At 42.2% G+C, this 16,360-nt stretch overlaps 1 protein-coding gene across 1 annotated transcript in view; it reads left to right on the top strand.

Annotated features, from left to right (window-relative positions):
• Positions 1-16,360, top strand: part of LOC130862994 (prolow-density lipoprotein receptor-related protein 1-like) — a 128,210-nt gene that overhangs the window by 111,185 nt on the left and 665 nt on the right. The gene's annotated exons all lie outside the window — the stretch shown is intronic.

Genomic DNA, 16,360 nt, shown 5'->3' with positions numbered 1-16,360 from the left:
CCTTTGGAGTTTCCCAGCTGCCCCTTTAAAAAGCTTTATCCAGTGGCAATGTCTTAATTCAGCAAGGCACCACTCATAAACATGTTTTCTACCTTCTTTCAGAGAAATAAAGGAAAATAACGGACCGTCATCCTTGTAGCGCCGGCTTATTGTCCCGTGTTTATGGCACTGTGATGTATATATGTTCTGCTCTCTGACAATCTGCCCCTAGGTTTACCTGTCCACCAACCATCCTGCCAAGCCCAGTGATGCTATTCATTAGCAGCGCGGCAGGAGGAACTCACTAACAGCACAAAAGGCAAGCTGAGTCTTTGTTAGCACTCCTGGCTGCGTTGCATCATAATTATGGTTTTATACAGCCTTCGAATTCTTTTTGTTCCCCTTAGGCGACAGTGCAGAAAGCAAACGTTTCTTTCATTTTTATGTGCTTCAGTGTTAAAACATGTATAGACCCTGTGAGCTGACAATTATTAGCGAGTAAAGAACAGTTTATTATCTAACCTAGTTATGGTGACCGTATTTCATATTACAACAGGACAGTTGTGCGCCGTGCCTCTTCCATGGAGGCTGTAGAAGGAACACACATCTCCGTAGTTTGAGAAATGGGAGGCCGTGAGGCTTCCTGGCTGGCTGCCATTTTCCCTCTCCTGCTCCCATAAACCCCCACCCTGATGAATATTCAGCCTGCATCCTTCAACCAGGAGTTTGAATAGGATGCTTCCTGTTTTTCATACTAAAGACTGACTGTTGTCCTGGGTGAAAGGGATTGTTTATGAGAATTTGCAGCTGGGAGTTCCTGTGTATTATGGTTTTTTGTTTGTTTGTTTTTAATTATGACCCCAGTCCTGAAGACAACATATATTTCACAGTTTCAAATGTCTTGTCTATGTGTCCAGGTGGATTACTGCTATCTGTATCACAGGAATTTAAAGTCTGTCTACCTCTCCTATTTCACTGTAGCAACTCAAAGACAGACACTAGGTCTTATGAATTTCTTTTTTCAGGGTGTCGACCACAATGGTGAGATCAAACAAATGCTCAGTCACATTTGTTGGATGATTAGACATTTCTAACAGTAACATCTAGAGTGAGGCAATCTTAACCATCCATCACTAACCTTCAGCTGAGAAAAGCGTAAGGCGACAGAAAGCCTCTTTGTTCTTTGTGTGCCTTTTCTTTTTCTTTTTTGGCAAAGCTTTGATTACACCAGCATATTACAGGGATTTGGGGGTTTGTTGTTTGTTTTGTTTGTTGTTGTTCCAACAGTGGGCTTTCCTGTGCTTTGCCCAGTGTTTCTTACAGGTGGACTTGCTTGTGGCGACTCCGCAGATGCTGCTTGCACAGTTTGCTGTGCGGCCCGCAGATTGCTAGGAGAAGGTGTGAAGCACACCCTTCCTAGTTGTTACCGGAAGGACTGGACCATCACAGAAAGTTGACAATCGAGTGGTGGTTTTGTTGTTTTACAGACCACATATGGGTGAAAGCCTGTTTGAAAGTGAACGCTGGATGTTTAAGACGTGTCACTGTTTGGTGGATGATTTAGACTTCCCGGGAGGAAATGTCTGGAGGCCTTTCAGAGCTGAAAGGAGATCGGGGACTTAGCTGAACTGCTCTGATGGTGTTTGCCTTTGTCATGGGAGTGGGGGGGAGCTATAAACACCTCGGTATTTCCTTAGCAGCCAGTTCTTTTAAAAAGTTCAAATGCACATTGTAAACATCACTTCATGAATCCTTAAACTAAGCCAGGGAAAAAGATACACTTTAGAGGGTTCCTGCCGACCAAGGAATGAATCCCCACAGCTGCCCGCGCCCTCACCCCCACCCTGTCTCAAACCCCACCTTCCAGTTACAAAGAATGATTACAGGTTTTAGCTTCCCGTGAAATCTATTGCCTCCAGGCCTTGAGAACACAGTTCTTACTAACACAAACACTTCTCCAGTGTCCATCTGTCCCTCCCCACTCCGGGCCCTCCTCTGTATACAGGAACGCTAACCTCCTCTCTTAGTAACGGCTTCCTGATTCCTACCTCTGTTGGGTCCCTGCTGTTGCTTTTCCAGAGAAAGAATTCCCAGCACAAATATTTTCAGCATAGCTGCTGCTTTTCTAGTTATTTTAGACATGAATCGGAAAAGTGTGAGTTGGAGGCTGTCCCCTTGGGTGCTCATCGGTGTTTGTCTATTTAGATATTTGAATTGGTATGCTGTCCGAAGTAGCTGCCAAAACAGCTTAGGAGATGCCAGGAAGAGCTTGGCCAACTTCTTGACTGGTAACTTAGTCTACTTTTGTTAGACGACCTTAACCCTCCAAGGAAAAAGTACACCGCACTGCCACCCTGAACTACTTTTTTGTGTGTGACCCACCTATTAGTAGATTGGTCATACTAGATTCACTATAAGAAATTACCAGGAATTCGCATGACTTTTCTGATTACAACCAACACTCTTTTTTATATACTATCACTTAAAATAAGTGCCATGGAAATACTGGGAAGGCTCTCAGCTAAAATAAGTTGTTTTAATTGCATTAATTAATTTATTATACTTAATAATGTTTAGAGCAGTAGAGAGTCAAGGGACCAGATGCAGAGGACCATTCCACTGTCAGCATGAAAATAACACTCCAGAAGTTCCATGTTCCTCTCTCTATGGTGGGAAGCAGCAGTATTAGCAACTTCATAGGGTGACTGGGAAGCAGGTGGAATTTATTCACTATTTTTGCGTTGCTGTCACCAAATATCAGACAGAAACAATTCACAAAAAGGAAATATTTGTTTTGACTCTCTGTTTCAGAGGCTTTTGTCTGCCATGGCCGGATCCATTGATTTTTGAGCCTAAGGCATGGCAGAACATCTTGGCAGTAGGACCGTGTAGAACAGGTCTGTTTAACTCATAGTAGCCAGAAAGCACAGAAAGACAGGTTTCCAGAGGGGCTAGGGAAAGATCTAGCTGTTGCAGAATATTTGTTTAACTATGCAGGGATGTGTTTCATTTTGTTTAATTGTATAAAGATGTGCTGTTGTTTGCCTTGCCTGCCTAAGGCACCTGATTGGTCTAATAAAAAGCTGAATGGCCTTTAGCGAGGGAGGAGGTATAGGTGAAACTTCTGGGCAGGGAGAGTAAGTAGGAGGAGGGATTTAGGATTAAGCAAGAAATAAAAGGAGACCACAGGGAGATATCAGGTGCCAGACAGACAGACAGATGGGGAGGAAGTAAGAAAGTAGGACTTACAGAATGAAAGAAAAGTAAAAAGCCCCAAGGCAGATGTAGATGAATAGAAACAGGATAAAATATGTTAAAAGAGCTAGTGGAACAAGCCTAAGCTAAGGCTGAACTTTCATGATTAATAATAAATCTCCGTGTCTTTATTTGGGAGCTGGTTGGCGGCCCAAAGAAAAATGCCAACATTTATCCTCCAAGGACATTCTCCCAGGGACCCACTTTCTCCAACTAGGACTTATTTCCTTCCTCTTATCACCTCCCAATAATGTCATCATTTGTGTGTATGAATCCGAAGGGTTTATTCATTCATTAGGTCTAAGCCCCTATAATGTAGTAGCCTCTGGAAACACCTTTACGGATACACCTAGAGTTACATTTTACTAAACTCCTAGGCATTTTTTTTTTTTAGTTTTGCTATGTTGATACTTAAGATTCACCATCACAAGGTATTAATCTGTGTGTGTGTGTGTGTGTGTGTGTGTTTATAGTATTACATAGGCCTCAAAGTAAGAGCTCAGCAAAGGTTAGCTATTTCCTTATTGTCGACACTAGAGGTGATCTCTCCACTTGCACATTGGTCAAATTAACCTCGGTGTCTCGGAAGTGACAGCAGTTATTTGACATGAACTAATTTCACTGTTTTCTTTCTTGCATTGTTAGAAAGATAGACTGAACCTCAAAAGTCTCACCCATGGCTTCATGATGGTAGGGGTACAGCTTCTTCAAAGGAGCCCAGTGGTCCATAGCTCAGTGTGGATTAGAGCCCCTACTCTTCGCCTCCTTGTGGTGTCTTCTGTTTGTTCTTCATTGTGATGGGAATGGCCACCTCCTCCCCTCAGGCTGTGAACTGCATCCTTAGGTCCTCAAGCCCCCTTATCTTGCCCATCCCAGGAATGTTTTGTTGGGTGGAGCATGCAGATACCTAACAGCCTTTTCAAAGCAAACAGATGAGAAAATAGCTACAGAATTCTAAATTTTAAATTGACTTTTATTTTTATGATCATGATGAAAGTGTAAGATGGGAAGAACCACACTTTCTTCTTAATTAACCACTGAAACAACTGATATAGCCATGGGCCTTTACACAAAGCACAGCTCCTATTTTAAGTGTCTGTTTGAGTCCTTGATGTCATTGTCTTCTTTATGGGTTGCTGCTAGCAAACTGAGTCTACTAAGTGGCATTATTTGGGTCCTAGTAACCAAAGCCATGGTAGGCAAACTTTTAAAGACTCTTCTGCATATGACAAAGTAGAGAAGCTCTCATAGATGCAGTTTTGTTATCTTCCACCTCTTTAAGAATACACACAAGTCACAAATAAATGAATGCCGCCCCCTTAGCTTTGTTGTGCCAGGGAGGGGTACACTGGAGACTGAACCCAGGTTCTCACCCATATGAGAATGCACACTGTAAATGAGTTATAACACCAGCTCAATTTTATCTTGTTTATTTTTGACAATTGCCTACCAAAAGTATCTTTTGATCCCAAGTGGGAAACTGTTTTGCAGTCTCCTCAGTGACTTTCCCGCCACACACACTCTAGCTTAGAGTCTCTATTCCCTAGCAATCATTTTGATCTCTTGGCATTTCATCTACCATCCCAGAGAACCTTGCTCTGGGAGTGAAAACAGTCTTGGTTCTCTAGACCTGTAGATTTGGCTCAATGGTTAAGAATAGAGGATTAAAATTTTGGCAGGATCCCAGTACCCATCTTGGGTGGCCAACAACTGCCTGTAACTCCAGCTCCAGGGGCATCCAACAACTCTGGCCTCCATGGCACCTGTACCCATACATAGTTGCACACACATGTAATTAAAACAAATCTCCCTTAAAAATTCTGGATTCTCTTTCTCATATATCATTTATTTTAAAGAACTAGGGAAGAAAGAAAGTTGGTTGGCAGCTGATCCCACAGCTGCCTGAGCTCTCCGGTCCTGGGTCTCACTTCTGCATGTACCTACTGAAGACCTTGAATTTCCCTAGGTGGGATTTAAACATCTCAGAACTGTACCAGTTCCTCATCTACTGGGGGAATAATGGAAGAGGTCTAAAAAAGTTTATATTCCCCCGGGACTAAGAGACTCTGATCCTTAAAAATTCCATCCTGCTAGAACTGTTAAAATCCATCCCATAAAAATATGTGACTTAGATAATATCATGTGCCTATTCAGATGGTAAACTGTAGGTATTATAATTTATAATGTGATAACTATTTCCCGGGCCACGCCCTCACCTCGTTACCCTGGAAACAATTATAATCATGTTCATAGAAAGAGAGCCCTGAACTTCATGTACTTGGAAGTTCCTGACGCTGCTCAGCAATCGCCTGTCCCCAGGAGGAGTCCATCCAACCAGGCCTGATGAGTGGCACTGGGGAACTTGACCTCTCTTACTAGTGACACTCAAGTCTTCTTATTAAATATGGCTATTGTCCGAATGTTTTTGGAAGCAGGGTGTTTAGTTTCGCAAATATGTAAAGGATGCAATCAATCTGTTCCTAGCTTAAGGCCTATTTGCAATGTATACAAGCTTAACTAAGTTAATGAATTTTGAGAACTTGAAGAGAATCCATAATACTTAAATGCAAGATTTGAGTTAACTTGCAACTAAACCACTTCTTAGGAGTTTTTTTCCCCCCGCACATTGTAGGATAATCATATTGTTTGCTGGAGGTACATAAAAGGTAATGGAAACAGTTAACGTGAATGGAACATTCCCAATCAGCCATCAGTAACATAAAGTCTGCGTTGCAGGGGTGGAATGGTGGTTAATGGAAATGATCTATAGAAAGAATTTTGAAAAATGCATGGGATATAAATGGATCTGAGAAAACCCGAGGTGGTATTATCACCACTAATAAATAGGATGACCAGTATGAGAACATGATACAGTCTCAGGTCTCATTTTCTCCCTAGGTTCCTTTTTTTTTTTTTTTTCTCCCTCCAGTTCCTTCTTTCAAGGCAGTTCTGGGTACCAGTCTAACAGATCTGTGAGCAAGACCTAAAGTCAAAGTTCCCGTTCCTACAAAGGCCACTTTTCTGGAGCCATTCTATTTTTAAAACACTAATATTTTAGGATGACATAAGAATCATCAACATTTAGAGGACTGCTGGGACTCAAGAAAAATCTGAAGAAAAATTAAACAAAGTCCTGTGTTTAGAGAGATGGATCTGTGGGCTTGGCCTGAGATCAGGTCTCCAGAACTCATGTAAAAGCCAGATGCGCTAGATGCACTAGATGTACTAGATGCATAGACACACTAGATGCATAGATGCACTAGATGTATGGATGCACTAGATGCATTAGATGCATAGATGCAGTAGATGCAGTAGATGCAGTAGCGTGAGCGCCCATGATGTCAGAGGGTCACACAGCAGCTTCATGTGGCTCTATAGATGCCCTGTCTCAAACAAGGTGTATAAAAGAAGGATGATTCCTAAGAGTTGTCCTCTGACCTCAACATCCGTGCATACACATGTGTGCTCCTTGCCCCCATCACACACACAAAAAAAAACAAAAAAAAAAAACATAACATATTGTTGACAAAATGGGCATGTGAAAATGCAAATAAATACACACTAGACAATGGAAAGTGTCTAGATGTTTGCCTTCTGGAAACACGGGACCACTCATTTCCTGATCAACTGTTTCTAAGGGCAAAGATGAGTCCCCAGAATTGCACTTCCCTTCCTCCTCCTGGGGTGAGGAACAGAGCTTTGCTCTCGATTCACTATTTCAGTTGAAACATTAGCCTCTCCTATGACTGTCACGCCAGAAGTGTCTTCTAGCACTTATTAGACTTCGTTTTTGCTTTGACAAAAATATGTTTTGTCCCAAGCAAATCTCAAGTCAAAATTCAAACCCCAATATAAAGTATAAGACAAGGCCTACAGTTTGACAAGTGACCAGTCCAAATGTAAAAATTTCCCCTCCCCCCCAATAAAAAGTCTATGCAAATTTAGATCACAGCCCCTAGTTCAGATAGACGGGGTATACAAAAAGCACTGTGTGGGCCCCAATGTGCATGGGCTGAAAAGGGATGCCCTAAAACAAAAGCACATACTTTAATTAATTCTACTTATCTTAAAACTTCAAATGCTGTTAGAGAAATGGATGGTGGAAGGCTTCCTGAAAAAGCTTCCCAAATATTTTGAAACTTTTAAAACTAAAATCTGAAATAGTATAGAGTTGGGGTTAAGGGTGTTTGCCACTCCTGCCAGGCTAGTTTGGGAGCTTTAAGATATTTGTTTAGATAGGAGGGAAATGTACGACCCATTTGAGACTTTGAATTATTTGCTTTCTAAAGCACAGTTCAAATGAACTGGACTGGAAATCCATTAATTTATGGGGCTATAGTGAAAGTATTCGGCAACATGTTTGTACAGAGAGAAAATAAAAAAAAAAAAACAACAAAAACTATCGTTTAGAATGTGGCTCCAAATTAAGGCTCGTGTGATAAAAAGTGGTGAAGTGGTGTGCCCCCTGACTTAGTCTGACGCATAGTTGAGATTCACGCGATGTTGCCAGCTAGTCTAGAGGTTATGATCATGCTCAGGGGGAGGAGGATGGGCCCGGTCCAGGCGCCTTGTTCCTAATCCAGTGGCTCCGAGAAACAACAAGCCACGCTAATTTAAGCAGGATGTCCCTTCAGTTTGCCTCGGTGCGCATAACTCCGAGACAAAGCGAGCACAAATAGAGCAGACTGTACACGCAGGAGTCGCGTTTTACGGGGAAGAGGAAGCATCCAGCAAAGGCTTCGACTTTCTTTCACGCTGACCGCTTTTTGTATTTTTATAGAGGAGGAACTCCAGTCTGGAGCAAACGGTGTAACACAATCTTGTATTGTCTTGGAGGAAATTAACCAGGGAATTGATTCACTCTTGACCATGAAATTCCAGGAATCTCTCAAGCGGGTGGAAGGGATGAGTGCCTTCTGAGGGTAATTTTAGCTACCAGATACAGGCTTCGCAGGAAGGAGATGCAGACGCTGTGTGCATGGCCCCCTTTGGTTACATTCCTCCTGTCTTCTCTGTGTGATGCATGATCTATACATTTTGGAAATTTAAGCGATTTCAGTGATATTTCAAGATCTGGTTCGTCTTGAGTGACAGCTGAGGAGAAAACTCAGAAATTCGGTTGTGCAAAAGAGTTAGACCGTATGCCAGAGGATCTTGCTGTGTCCCAGGATGCACTTAGGAAGGCTGAATGTTCAGTTTACCTCTTATATGAAGAAAGATTTATCGTCCCACCACTGCCTGGCTATAAGTCAGACACATCCGGTTTCAGTGAGCAAGGACATCATTACTGCACTTTGTTCTTTAGCCAACCTATCCTCCATCAGTGTAAGAGGAGAGCCATGAAATGGGCCCTGGGAGAAAGAAACATGAGACAAAAGTTGGTAAATTAAGGTTTTGGTTAGCATACAAAGAAATGGATTTCACTGTGATGTTTTCATTTTTTGTAAGATTTTTATTAAAAAGACCAGATGTCATTCACTGTGATTCCATCATAAGGATGGGAGGAAAGACTGTGTGTCAGGACTTTTATGCATACAAAGATAGTTCATTTCCAACTACAGCATATCAAAGCACTCTACACAAATAAAAGCTCATCCTCAGTGGCTAAGAAGGCTCATGGATCTTGCAGAGAACTGGGCTTTGGCTCTTAGCGCCCACATGGCAATCACAGTTGCCTGTAACTCCAGTTCCAGGGTGTCTGACGCCCTCTTCTGGCCTTCATGGGATCATGCATGCAGGTGGTGTGCATAAACTCATGCAGGATCATCTACCCTCAAGGGGGAAAAATAAATCTTATTTTAAAAGGTGGGTTAATTTTGTTTTGTTCTGAAACGGCATGTTTATTATAACAAAATGAAGGACAATTTCAGAACTTTAGGGACAAAAGATGTTCTAAACACACACATGGGTTTAATTTTTTTTCAATTCTCCAGTGAAATGAGAAAATGATGTAAAGATTATACTAGTAAAAAAAAACCAACAACAACAACAAAAATTTCTACTAGTTATTAAAGTCTAGACCTGGTTCCCAAAGGGTGTGTGTGTGTGTGTGTGCATTTCTGCACATCTTATGGTGGCACATGCAAGCATTTTTGTGTTTTCTGGAATATTCTTTTGAGTACGAATGATTCTGTAGGATACCTTCTTCCTTTTCCCTACGGAGTATGCTTATTGCCCATTATACATGACCCAGACGTCTTAATCTCAGAGTTTCTCCCCTATAACTCAGTCCATTGTATGGGGAGGAGACGCCATCACTCTCTGGGACATGCGCATCAGCATCAGGAAGTTCTAGTGCCCCAGCTACAAGGTATGAAGGTCGTTAAACCCTCTATCTCTAAGCAGGAGTCTCAGAGTTTATGTCACCAGTCATGACACTCTGGTAGGCCATGGTGTTTACTTATAAGTAGAAGACAACCAGAGACTCTTCAAATTCTTTAAAGTCTTGCTACCATAGACAGAATGTCAGCAGAGGCATGGTTTCCTAGCAGAGGAAGATACTCGTAGGGAAAGGAATGTGACTTGGGGAAGGCCCACGAAAGTTGGGAGTGAACCTATTAGCTGCTACTTCCTTTGTTTTCTCTTTTGCAAATAGACTTCCATCTGATTTTAGTTTATTTAGTGTTTCTGTTAAAGAATTTTTAGTGACGTTCATTTGTGTTTGTGTGTGTGGATGTTGATACATGTGTGCTATGCTATACCAGTATCCTTGGGTCTTCTTCAAGAACATCATGTATTCTTAAGGGATGAACCATCTCTCCAGCCCCTTGGTATGTTTCAGTTATAAACCCACTAAATTTGTAAAATAATAACAATAACAATAACAATAATAATAATAATAATAATAATAATAATAATAATAATAAACCTCCTCCAGACCCTTAGAGAGCAGCCTTTCTGCTTCTGGGAAAGAACTTCAAAGTTCCTGTACCTGACCATCATTGAGGGGAAATGGCTAGAGTTTGATAGCCAGAAATTTGTTGATAAAGAATTCTTTAAACCCCAAAAGCTCATGGAGAAGCACCAGGGAGCTCAAATTTGAGCATTCCAGATTAAAAAGCCTCCGCTTTCTTTACTGTGCCTTATCTGGGCAGTCTAGAAGTGCCTGAGAATTTGCACAGATGTATATGCGGTGCCTGGACATGACTGGAGGATAGGAATCAGGTCAGTCGTCTTGAATGCGTTCCCCCAGGGAGTCAGAGCTGATGTTAAAACCCTGCTCTCAAAGATACAGTTGAGAATGGAGGTTCTAGTGATGTTCAGTTGAGACGAGGCAGCGTGTTCCCATTATCTGAGGGAGAGCATCCATTCTAAGACTCACCGCCTTAAAGCTGTAGACAGTGCCCAAATTCTTATGTATACTGTCTTTCCTTTAATGCATATGTCCACACTTTGAATATTTCCCATATTCACTAAGTCCTTTGCAGGGACTGTGGGCTGTAACTTCTGCGATCTGAGATGACACAGCATATGTGAACATCTTCATTTGTTTTTCTTCTCAACTTCATGAGTGGAAGACACATGCTTGCTACAGATCTCAACAGCCTCAGTATATAGTGTTTCCAGTGCCTCTTGAGGAATTTTCAGTTCTTCACGTAAAGGAAGTGCTTCATGGGTTCTCCTGGTGTATCAGAACCACCAGCACCACGGATCTTACCCTCGAGGTTGTTATGTAAAGTAGGATTATCTGGACATAAGTACTCTGATGCTGTGATCCTCTGTCTGACAGCCAAGACTAAACGACTAGTGGGAGGGTAGTGTATACAGTCAGGATACACTGGAGAAATGGATAATTTGCCTCCCATGGGGTATGGAATAGAGTGGATGAGATTTCATCACACTACTCAGATCAACGTAGAGTTGTAGTTAAGAAAAACTTTACATCTGGAAATTTTTCATCTTATATTCTCAGATCAGGCTTGACAGTAGGTGACTGAAGCCATGGGTAACAAAGCCACAGAAAAGAGGATGGGAGACCCCAAACCACGGTATGACCAAGGGCAGCAGCAGATATACCAAAGGGAGTGATGCTCAAAGTTAGGAAGATCTGGCTTCATCATCAGAAGAACCGGGACACCCAAGCCATAGATGAAATTCTAGGAAACCCAGGCTTTTCTGGGAAAGAGAAAAGACAGAAGAGGACAGTTTGCAATATTCAATTGTCCAAGTTTAAATCCTGACTTGATCCTACTTAAAACTACAAAGGAAAGAGATAAGCAACTGAGAAGCTGAAACGCTAAATTAGTTTTCATTCTAGCCAAAGAGATAACATTACATATTTAACACCCAAGTTAGACCTTTTAAGCCCGCTATATCATAACCACATTCTTAATCCCAGCTCTTCTGCTTGCGTTGTCCCTTTCTCTCTAGTGGCTTCAATCACTGCTCCCCACTTGCTGCCTTATTAGTCATAGTCCTCTGCTCCACCCCCAAATATCCCTCTGTTCCTTTTCCTTGTGCCCCTTAGCTGTCACTAAATTCCTTTCCCTTTCTTCTCTACACATCCCTTGAGTGTATGCATGCCCAGTGTCTACCTAGTCTGCTCCTGCATTCATACTTAAAGTCATTATCATTTTTCTTTAATAATTAATTCTGCTGGAACTGAGTTCATAAAGTCTACCCCTCCCTCCACTCCGATGTTCCGATGCCCTCCTTATCTCTGTGATACTTCTTGACACCACCAAGCCTCCCACTCTCCTCTAGTCTCTCAGGTTTCAGCTGTGGGATCAGAACTTTTGACAGGCTTGGCTCACTGACTGCAGCCACTGAATCTCCCTGCCATTCACATAATGAACTTGGAAGATCGATTGAATTGTCTCTGTCTATTTTCAAAGATAAATGAACAAATTGCTATCACAAAGCCAAGATGGTGGCCTGGGCACACTGCCACCATGTTGGGGAGCTTGTGCAAAGTGAGAAAACACTAAATCTCTCCAGAGACTGTGATTTCTGGCAACAAAAGGTCTGATTTGTGTGGCATGCATTTGCATAAATTAGTCTCCCTTTCCTTCTTACTTACGTTTCTTGGAAGAAAAAGCTACTTAGCCTTTGGGGAAATTAGAGTCAAAACTGAACCGTGGTGGCTATCAGAATGAAGGATTGTTGGCTGTAACGAAGCCTGGTAATGGCCTCATATCCGCCTGCCTAGAAGAGGCTTATCCTGGTTGCTCTACAGAGGAACACGTCTTCCTACACTTTTGCAAAGAAAACACGTTTTGGGGGGATGCTGATCACTCCATTAACTGAAGACCTCTGTTCTCTGACTAGGAAAGACCTCCAGCTCTGGTGCTATAGACTATTTACGTTTCCCTTTTGTGCCTAAGTCTAACTTACAGGCAGGTAGAAGCAGGCGTTTGTTCCTGAAATGATTTCTCACGTTTCCTTGAAATACCACTGGTAGAGCGTTTGGATGCCAAGTACAGTGTGGTACATGGGTCAGGGGAATCAAAGCCCTAAGGGAAATATTTCTTTGGTTCATACAAATACTTGTTTATGTTCATCTTGGAGGATTATGAAATGAGGCATTCTTCCTAGGCCCTTTTGTGATTTATGCAAATATCCTCAACTCTCACTGTAGTGTTTACCTTTTGATAATGACATCAAGTACTTGTTTAAGAATAAGGCATTGAAAAGAGGCTTTCTATTGTGCAAGACTCAATTGGTCCTCAGAACTACTGTCTCTGATTTGCCTCTTTTTGATTTCTTCTTAAGAAGCCATTGATAATCTAAGTACCACTACATAACAAACCTTCCCAAATAGCAGTAACCTAAAGCTGTAAAGATTTCTTCCTGAGTATATACCCACTGAGTAGTTCTTTGAAAATACATTGCACTGTCTTATGTCTCTAGAGTCATGAGGTAAGGGATGACTGTAGCCTAGATGACTGGAATGGCTTTAGGGGCAGGGATGGCTGTTGGCTGACTGTCGGCTAGAACAATGAGATCATGGAAACACTTGTTCCTCATGGCCAGTCAGCTAGCCCAGGCTTGGTTTTCACTGTGGTTGGACAGGACTCAGAGGATGCGAGCACCAGTGTGGCTGAGAGCTGTGCCAACACCATTTCTACCCTGTTCTCCTGGTGAAAGCAAATTGCAAGGCCAACCTAGGCTTGGGGGATGGAAAACTAGACACCATCTCTTCCGAGGTGTATGTATGAGAATGATCTATGGCAGTGACGTTTCTAGATGCAAAATTAAAGATAAGAAGGAAGAATAAATCAGAAAGTGTTACTCAGTATGCTGCATACAGGAGCAGGTCTAACTTTTTAATGTACAACTATTTTACAAATAGACGTATCCCAATGCTGTCCAACAAAGGGAATAATTGAGCACTGTGATTTACTACACTAATCTGTTACAAGAATTTTATTTACAGTGCTTTAGAAGAACTCAAAACTCGCATGTTAAACAGAGGGTCTTGGTGTTGGGGGAGGAGAGGATGATATTATGGTATGCTTTCTGTAGCTAAGTACTGCTGGAAGTTCTTTACCCTTGAAATACCTCCTCTTCTACACTGTCACAGTTCAAGTTCACGTGCACCTGGCCTGTTATCTGGGAGATGACCTCATCTCGTCTATTAGTTTTCAATAATTCTCAGATCCAGGAGACAAAAGGCTTCTGTGTATGTGGCCTACAGATTTTCCTTTGCTGAGAGTAAGGTATAGACAGGAAAGAGAAGGGACTGTGGGGAGAGGAAGCCTTTGGAAATGTCTTCGTGACAACTCAGCGAGGGCAGAACTGCTTTTGCCCACTTTGTGAGAGCACTTTGATCTATGATGTCACTGAAAGTAACTGTTGGTACAGCTTTTAAACATCTGGAGACCAGTGCCTCAAAAAATAACCCAGTTAAGGTAAGGGCAAAGGACTTGAATTGTCATTACTCCAAAGGAAAATATGCAAATTGATATTGCAAATGAAAAGGAAACACAAAGCAAAGTCTATCAGAGTGTATCTGGTGCCCATCAAGATAGCTGGATTTTTTTTTTAATCCAGAAAATAACAAGTATTGATAGGGATGTGGGACACTTGGAATTTCTGTGCATCATCGGTAAGGACAGCCTCTCTGGTGGCCCAATAACTTTGATTTAGAATTATAAGATGACCTTGTTTATGACTCCTGAACATATACCTAGAAGAGTTGAAAGGAGGAACCATAAGCTCTACCACAGGGTGAACAAGCCGTGCCACTTTGAGGGAAAGTTGAGGAAAATTTCTATTGAAGCAGTTAGGGTCACACGCACAGTCAAGAGCAGATAAAGAACGAGCACGCTCATGCTTCTCAGCTATCGCTCTTCCCGTTCATCCAGGGCCCGGCTCATGAAATAGTTGTTGCCCACATTCATCGTGGGTCTTCCCACCTCACCTCAATGAATGCAACCAAGACAATCAGCATGAGTCATTCTCTCAAGTCCAACTGACCTAGGCAGTGTCTTATTGAGACTCTCAACGACTAGATGATTCTAGATTGCATCCCATTAACAGTTGCTAATGAACCATCTGAGAGGCACAAGATCATTTAAAGCTACGGACAAAGCAGGTGTGTACAAGTGGCCACACACATTAGAAATTAATCCCACTCAAAAGAAACCTCATATTTTGCCTAAGTGACTTGAAGGTAGGACCCCAAACATGGAAGGTTCCCAGAGTTTAGATACGTCAAATTTGAGAGGATGGCCTCTAAAAGGAGGATGTTTGAGCGGGGTCATTTAGGACATTTGCAGCTGGGAAGGCACGCAGAGACTATATACCTATGGTACATCAGAACCAGGCTACCGGGCTCCGTCTTGAGCTAGTAGCAGAACTTGACATCACCCCTGTGGTGATAGTTTTGGCCACATGCAGAATGCAAGATTATACTGCCAGGGAGCCTTGCATCAAGGTTCTAGAAAAAAGCAAACAAATGGATAACTTCAGGAAATGTGTTGCAGGGTCAGATTCCTAGCAAGGAAACCGAGGGAAGCTCATGGGTATTATCGGACACTGTAGGATGCTGGATATACCGGGAACATTGAACTTGTATTAAAGATAACTACAGGCACCAAGCGGAGCTGACCCAAGATCATTTAAAGAGAGAGGCCATTTGCATTGTAAATGATAGGATAATAGGAACAGACCTTCCCCAAACTGTTCAAGTTCAGAGGATCCCACCAGAAGCCTTGGAAACTGGACATTGAGCTTCAGGATTTGACATTGTCTCAATGGGGTTTGGCCTTGCTTTAGCATTTCTGTGTATTTGTGGTCTTCTGTTTCTTTCTTTAGGAATGGGGATATTTGCTCTGTTGCTGTATATTGGAAGCATGTGACTTGCGCTTTGATTGTATAGGGTCTCACAGTTCAATTTGCTTTGAGGGTTGAGACTGTTAAGATTTCTGAAGTTAGACTGAATTCAATTTTGAATTTCAAGACGGCCAGAGCCTATGGGGTCCAGGGTCAGAATGTTATGGTTTGAATATAAAATGGCAGGTTATGCATTTGATACTTGCTGCTGAGCCGGTGATACAAATTTAGAAAGTTGTGGAACTTAGTGAGCAGAAGTGGGTACCTGTGGTGGGCCTTGAAGATGATATTTGCTTTGGTGTTGGCTCAAGCTTTCTGCTTCTTAATCTTCCAAGGCTGTACTGTGTGCTTTGGCTGCTACAGCACAGAACAAACTGTTTGGGCACACCCTCTACTCTACGCTGTATGATCTCCACCATGATGAAATTCACTTTCTGAAACTGTGAGAAAACTACTCTTTCAAACTTGAAGAGATATTTGTACTTTTATGTTCATAGTAGCACTGTGTACAATGGTCAAGGAATAGAAACAGGTAGCCATGCAGTGTGAGCAAAATCACAGACACACACACACTCACACACACACACACACATACACACATGTGCACCCACACGCATACACACACATACATACACACACACCACACATACATACACACTCACACGCACACACACGCAATATACACTCACACTCACTTGCACACTCCCGTGCATGCACATACTCACACACACACACACATGAAATGAGGATAGCATTCAGCCTCACAGAAGGGAGTTCTGACGTGCTATAACATGGTTAACTCTTAAAGACACTAAGTGAGACAGGACAGACACAAAGACACAGCTACTGT

Source organism: Chionomys nivalis, chromosome 20 (assembly GCF_950005125.1).
Source record: "Chionomys nivalis chromosome 20, mChiNiv1.1, whole genome shotgun sequence".
NCBI classification, from domain to species: Eukaryota; Metazoa; Chordata; class Mammalia; order Rodentia; family Cricetidae; genus Chionomys; species Chionomys nivalis.
The sequence above is the reverse complement of the archived record's forward strand: the minus strand, read 5'-3'. Positions and strand labels throughout refer to the sequence as shown.